The 7061-nt window shown below is 33.9% G+C and overlaps 1 pseudogene; it reads left to right on the top strand.

The window, feature by feature from the left end:
- Positions 1-5294: 5294 nt before the first annotated feature.
- LOC109437353 (exportin-4-like) overlaps positions 5295-7061 on the top strand; it is a 35570-nt pseudogene continuing 33803 nt past the window's right edge.

The raw sequence follows: 7061 nt of genomic DNA, 5'->3' as shown, positions 1-7061 counted from the left end.
AGCAATTTTGAATGCATTGTATGAATATATAATCTTGCTACATTAATGTAAATATACAAGTTATGTTTTAATATATTGTTCATAATACTTCTTTCTACATATTTAAGTTTTAAATACAAATATTTAAAAATTATACTTGAAATATTTGCTACTTTGGAAAACCATTTGCATCTACTATCTCCTTAATAAGAAACAATTGAGTCTATAAATTTAAGTCCTTCCCAGGTGTGAAAAAGGAACCCTTATTTCAGGGTTCTTCCACAAAAATCATTTCTACCTAGGATTCACATCTCATAAATATCAGCTCCCAGGAGCATAGGATAAAATATAATCTATTGAAATACCAGACCGAGAAAGCTAACTAGAAAAGTTTTATGGAGTTTGTTGCTCAAACAAAGGCACATACCAACATAAATATCAAGCACACAATCAAAGACACATGAAACACTGACAGTAAACAAAATGCATGAACTTATTTGGCAGGAAATGACTGATTCTTTAACTGAATAAATACACTATTCTACAAGGTTTATTTATCACTCTTCTTTAACCCATCTACATAGGCCAGTCATATTGATCACACCGTGCCAGGCCCTCAGCAAATAAAGTTGGCCTTCACTTGGGTACAGAAGGAAAAGGTAAAAGTGTGAACACATACCTGCCTCTTTTTTCTCCATGTCTCCATCCAAAGACAAGAGATACTCAGGGCAATGGTCCTTCGAAGAGAGATCTGTGAAAAATAATGATATATTAACCATGTTAGGTTAACGGCATGTCTTGGAGAATAGTTTTTGAGCTGCTGGAGTTCATTTTCCAGGGGCAGGCTTTGTGGTGATTGAGTTAGATTGATTTTTGCCATCAAAATTTACATGTTGCAGCCCATAGTCACTCCATTCCTAACCATAGCTCAGCTCTCTTACAGTGTTAAACCGTTCCTGTCTGTCACAGTAAGCCCCGCCCCCATTATACCAACCATGTGATCATGTCCACAGGAGCTCAGAAATACTCTCTTTGGCTTATTTACCCTGAAAGCACACTCAGAGTGCAGCAGACTGTGTGCGTGGGTGTCTGTGTGTATCTGAAAATATGTGTAAACTAACTTTTTATTCAAAATTTTTGCAATGTTTAAAGTAAGTAATTCTTAACTATCAAATGGTTTTTATAACCAGGAAATTCTAGTATAAAATTAATTCTAATTGTAGCACCCATTATCAAAACACAGCAACGTCCCCATGTTAGTATATTCGGTATGTTTTTTGTTTCCAAATTGAAATAATGATAAACATTGTTCTGTTGGAATTGATCTGTGCCTAAGTTGATCTTTGCTCTCTTTACTCACCTTCTAAAGTGAGATCATCAGAAACAGAAGTTAAAGGGTTTTTCTATTCTAAATCATTTCCACTTTTTCTATATGGTGAGACTAGCTTATCACACAGAGCCATGCTAAAGACAAATAATGGGATAGATGCATTTTGTCTCATGGCAGGTTTTTATTTTCTGATCAATGAACAATTATAAAGCCTGCATCATGTTCTTACAGAAGCCATTAACAATGCTGAATATTTTACAATCAGAAGAGACCTTAGAAATCTGTCTACCATTTCCCCAAATACATTCCAGAGTATTTGTTCTGTAAAATAGTCTAAGGAACAATAATTTAACGTGGTTGTAGAGAAGTTATATGGTCAAGTACGATTGGGAAACTGCAAATTTTATCAATCTCTTGACAATTTGGAAAGCATATCTGTATAGTAAAACCAAATACTGTGCCAAAGAGCGTTAAACATTCAAAACACAGGGTTTAACAAAATATTTTCCAAATTTAGCTGCCTATGGTAAAACAATCTGTGATCATGCTCGTCTACTCCAACTGTATTTTTTAAGCTGATCTCGCCAATGTCTTACTCAATGGGTCCTGAGTTCAAAGTCAGGAGAATTATAAGTTGTGGTAAGTTGGCCATTATAAAGGTTAAAAAATAATAAAAATAAAAATTGAAGGTTGTGAATAATTTACAAAATATAAATGTGCAAGTAGATTTTATGTTTCCCCCTTCAATCCAATTCGTATGTTTTAATTTCTCTATTATACTTCAGTTGAACAGAAAGGAATGAAGCTACATCTGACATGTAATTTCTGCATAGTCTTCCAACCACTCACTGGCAGCTGAGAGAGGGTTTTGTACCACGGGCTACTGACAGTCCTGTCTGTTCCTGGAAAAACAAAATTGAGAAATTCTAGTTCTAACACCTAGCTCACTGGTCTCAAAATAATCCATGTTTCATATGCAGAAATCTACATAATTCTTAGAAATGTGTATGGCATATGAACATTATTGCTAGCATTATAAAAACTGGAAGCACATTTGATAGTTGATAGAAAGACACACAAAGCCTCAAGGGATAAGCAAACCAACTCCTTTCTCTTAGAAAACCTTAGCCACACCCGACTCAATTTAAGGCCATTTTCATGAACTTTTACCTGGTGTTTACAATAAATCTGAGGTGTTGCTGAACTTTGAACCTTTCCTGAGTGTTTTCTAAGGTTTCCTAGTTGTGAATGTTAGACAGTGATGTCTTACATTTTTTCAGCTTCTAATTCTTATTGCCAGGTATTGCAACTATTGATTTATGCAAAAAATTAAAATTAATATTCAGCATAGTTTTTGTTATATCTCATTTAACGATAAAACTATACATATAGATCTAAAAGTGAGGTTTATATACTGAAGAGTCCCTGAGACAATTGAATGATAACACTGATAATTTAATTGGATTTCCCTTAATAATTGTAAAATAATCACGAACACCTTCAGACAATTAAAAAAAGAGGCAAAGTTTTAAGTGCTTTCTAACTTTTTAATTTCAATTCTTCAATAATTTCCCAAGAAGGGTAATATTATCATCCTGTTTCACAGATAAAGAAACTGAGGCACAGAAAGATTGAGACTTCTTAAATTTATAGATCTAGTAAGATGTATTCCTGGGATTCAATTCTTGTTAGTCCAGCCTTAGAACCTGTAATGCCTTTCTAATTCTTTTTTCAAAATATAATGATTTCAAAATATTTCCACATATTTAGAAAATCTGCAAAGATTTGAATATATCTCAACCGGGTAGTGTCACAGTAAAAATATCAGCAATTTACTCTGTTTCATTTCCATTATAGATATTTTTAGGTTGTTGCATTTTCACAAACACCCAGCTAGAATGAGGCCTGGAAGACTTTAAGAATTAATCAGTTGGATTTCTGTTATTAAAATAATTCATAGTAAAGTAATTGTTTCAGTATTTCTCTGAATTCTATAGATTGTACATGTGTTGAAAGCTTTTTCTATTTGAATTGTTATATGTATGCAATTCTAATTGCATGCATGTTAAACATAATGATCTTCAAGTCATTAAATATTTGTTACTTATAGTTTTTACTACTTATAATTTTGCCTGCATGTTCAGTAAGTGCAATTTAGTAGTACATTAATACGACAATATACTTCCAAACTGTCTTCTAAGGGTATACTTTAATGGCAAAGGCCTTTAGATGTTAATTTCTCATTGATGATTTGTACAAATATATGATATAATGGAAATATTATCATGTAGAGAAAGTTAATTTCTTTGTGTATTTCATATTTTGATTAAATTTAAAAAATGATCTTTAAAATTCTCTTTCAGAGATGATATTTAATCTTTTCTAGAAATTGAAAAGTGCTTCTGGTTAGAAATGCACATCTGGGATTAGAAAACAATGAGTCGACTTGAAGTCATTCTCCATTCTCATTTCTTACAAAGCTGTTTTGACATTTGGAGACTAATCTAAGCAGAAAAGCAAAGCATAGGAATCCAATCAAGTCAGTGGTTATTCATCCAAGTCATTACAGAAGTAATTCTAGACCATCTGAGTTTGAATTCCAGAATATACGTATGAGATACCTGTTCTGAAATAACTGAGATACCTATTTTGTTAGAGAGGAATCATAGTGCATGGCAGATAATCTTAAGTAGGAACTGTTTTGACTTGTGTCAAGGGAAAAAAAAAAGAATATTTTAAGGACCCTTCTCTGAAGATTCACAGCACACATTAGCTTAATAAATCTTTAAAAGACATGTTGTTTAGAAACATTTTAAGTGTTGTTTAATCCAACATTTCCTAAACCAAATATGCTAAAAACTACATTTTAAGCAAAATCTCTTGATACCTTGATCATTACCAAACCCGTTAGGAAACGCTGCCTTAGAATATAATTTCTGGAAATATTTCAGGACCTTCTTGCAGAAAGTGTATTTGGGGATAGCACAGCTACCATCTTAGTGGGCTCATGTACCTTTTTCTAAATGTATAGCTAGTTGTTTGGTTAAAAAATATAATCCAAAGGGCAATCCAAACATAATCCTGAAGTACAATCCAAAGGAAATGGATGAAATAATATTCAATACATATGATATATTGCATATGATGTATTGAATATGTATTATATTTAATAATTGAATGGTATGTTTTACCTAATATATTTAAAATGTTACCATTTCAATATGCAATGAGTATAAAGGGTTAATAATCAGATATTCACAATTGAGCAAAGTAAGCCAGAGATAAGTAATACATAATGTATAATTCCATTTACGTATAATCCTACATCAGGCAGAATATCTGATTATCTAATAATCAGATATTCACAATTTTCACACTAGGTCTTAGATAACTGGTATCTTTACACTTACAGCAAATGTCAATATGGATGTAGGGAAGACGCTGAGAAAATTTGCCGTCATTGGCTGATGTTTACTTTTGTCTGTTAGCTTTTTGTGCCCCCACATGAGAGACGGCATGTGGGGTTCCCTCATGTAACAGACTTCACGTGAGGTACTGGTTAGCTTTTTGCTCCCTCGCATGTGCAGGACTGCATGTGAGGTTTGTCCCAGACTAACTCTGAGTTGTCTTTTTGTCGATTTTGCCCACAGCAGCAGATGAGGTAGAGAAGTAACTAAGTTATAGCAGAATGACGTGACAGGCATGATGCTAAGCTTTGAAAGGCCTTGGGCCAATGGTCTCAGGAGAGAACAGTAAGTATTGTTTGTCTGAATGAACTGGCCCGCCAGCTGGATATACTATATTTTTATCACAGTAACTGCTGGACCCTCCTGGAACTGGCCATCCCTGAAGGGGAGGCAGGCACAAGGAGCTTGGCTCGAAGGTACATCTGAAAAAATATATGACAGACCTCAGGTGGCAGTATTTTGTCATTTGTCATTGATGATTTTTCATCATTCTAACATTTTGGAAACGTGTATACAACATGCAGCTTACAACACCAGGAGATGCCCTGACTTTCAGCCTTGGATCTGGTGAGGTCCGGCTGGTTCTCGACCTCTCCAGTGTTGTTCCCCATGGTTAGCCTTCTTGAGAACTGGTTAGCATTTAGGAAACTTGTACCATGTTTACCCAAAAATAAGACCTAGCCAGACAATCAGCTCTAATGCATCTTTTGGAGCAAAAATTAAGGATCCATTTTAAGTTAATATAAGACCTGATTCTATTTTACTATAAGACCAGGTGATATATGATATATGATATATGATATGATATGATATATGATATGATATGATATGGTATGATATGATATGATATATGATATATGATACGATACAATACAATACTGGTCTTATATTAATTTTTGCTCTAAAAGACATATTAGAGCTGATTGTCCAGCTAGGTCTTATTTTCGGGGAAACAAAGTATGCAGCTTGCAGTTTACAGCATCGGGAGATACCCTAACTTCCAGCAACAACAACAGCAACAGCAGCAGCATTCTTGAGAACTTGTTACCATTTTAGAAACTTGTGTGCAGTTTGCAGCCTGCAGCATCAGGAGACGCCTTGGCTTCCAGCAATCACAGCGACAACGGCAACAGCAGCAACATCCTTGGGAACCAGCAAGGAGCACTGGGCCAAGCCTCAGCTTTCCCAGCTGCAGACCTGGCAAAGTTTTGATTCCTGACCTTTCCACAGTTGTTTTCCTCTTGGTTTGGTGAGCTTTTGGCATCTACTGTAATAGTTGCTATCCTATAGAGCTTATTACTACTTTTGGATACTTATGTTATTTGTGTATTCAGCTTTTGATCAATAGTGAAGATATGTTGAGATCTCTTAAACTTATAGGTATATATATACGTCTTTGACATGACATTCTTAACAATATATGTATATAGTTTCGTCTTAACCACCTTTACTTTCTGTCATTAGCACACTCCTAAGTGCCTTTGTCTTTTGCTATTGCACATTGCTAAATAATTGATTAGATATTGCTAAATAAACTACTTAGCCCATCTCTAGTGTATGCTCCTCTTTCTTTTCCCTGCTCATCATTACAATGGAATAGCCATATCCATTGTTTTAAAACACATTTGTGGTTAGTGGCTCCTAAACTGGGGAGCCCAGCTCTGGTTCACGAACTATTTTATTTACAACCTCTATGAATTTAATTTCACAACTTCTACAATTACATTTGTTTTGATAAGTTAAAAGTGATGGATTCAGAAATCTTTCCAGAAGCTGATATATATATATATATATATATATATATATATATATATATATATATATGTATATATGTGTATATATATATATGTATATATGTATATACATATATACATATATATATTAAACTTACTGTGATATAATTTATAATAAATTGCACCATGTAAAGAGTACTGCTCTATAAGATTTGACCGATGTATATAGGCACGTAACTACCACAATGCAATATAAAAAATCTCTATCACCCCAAAGTGTTCTTTTGTGTATCCTTTCAGTCACCTCCCTCTTCCAGTCCCAGACAGACACTGATTGTATCTTTCTGTCTCTAAAGATTATTGCTGCCTGATGTAGAATTATACATAAATGGAATTACAGGTTATGTATTATTTATCTCTGGCTTATTTTGCTCAACCTTTTTTTTTGTGTGAGATTCCTGCACTTATGTGTAACAATGGTTTGTTTCTTTATAATGCTAAATGACATTCCATTACAATTGTATCACACTTTGTTGATCTATTTATCTGCTG

Source organism: Rhinolophus sinicus, chromosome 15 (genome assembly GCF_057876585.1).
Source record: "Rhinolophus sinicus isolate RSI-liver-muscle chromosome 15, RSI-T2T, whole genome shotgun sequence".
Taxonomy (NCBI): domain Eukaryota; kingdom Metazoa; phylum Chordata; class Mammalia; order Chiroptera; family Rhinolophidae; genus Rhinolophus; species Rhinolophus sinicus.
Note: the sequence above shows the minus strand (reverse complement) of the source record. Positions and strands in the feature narration are given on the sequence as shown.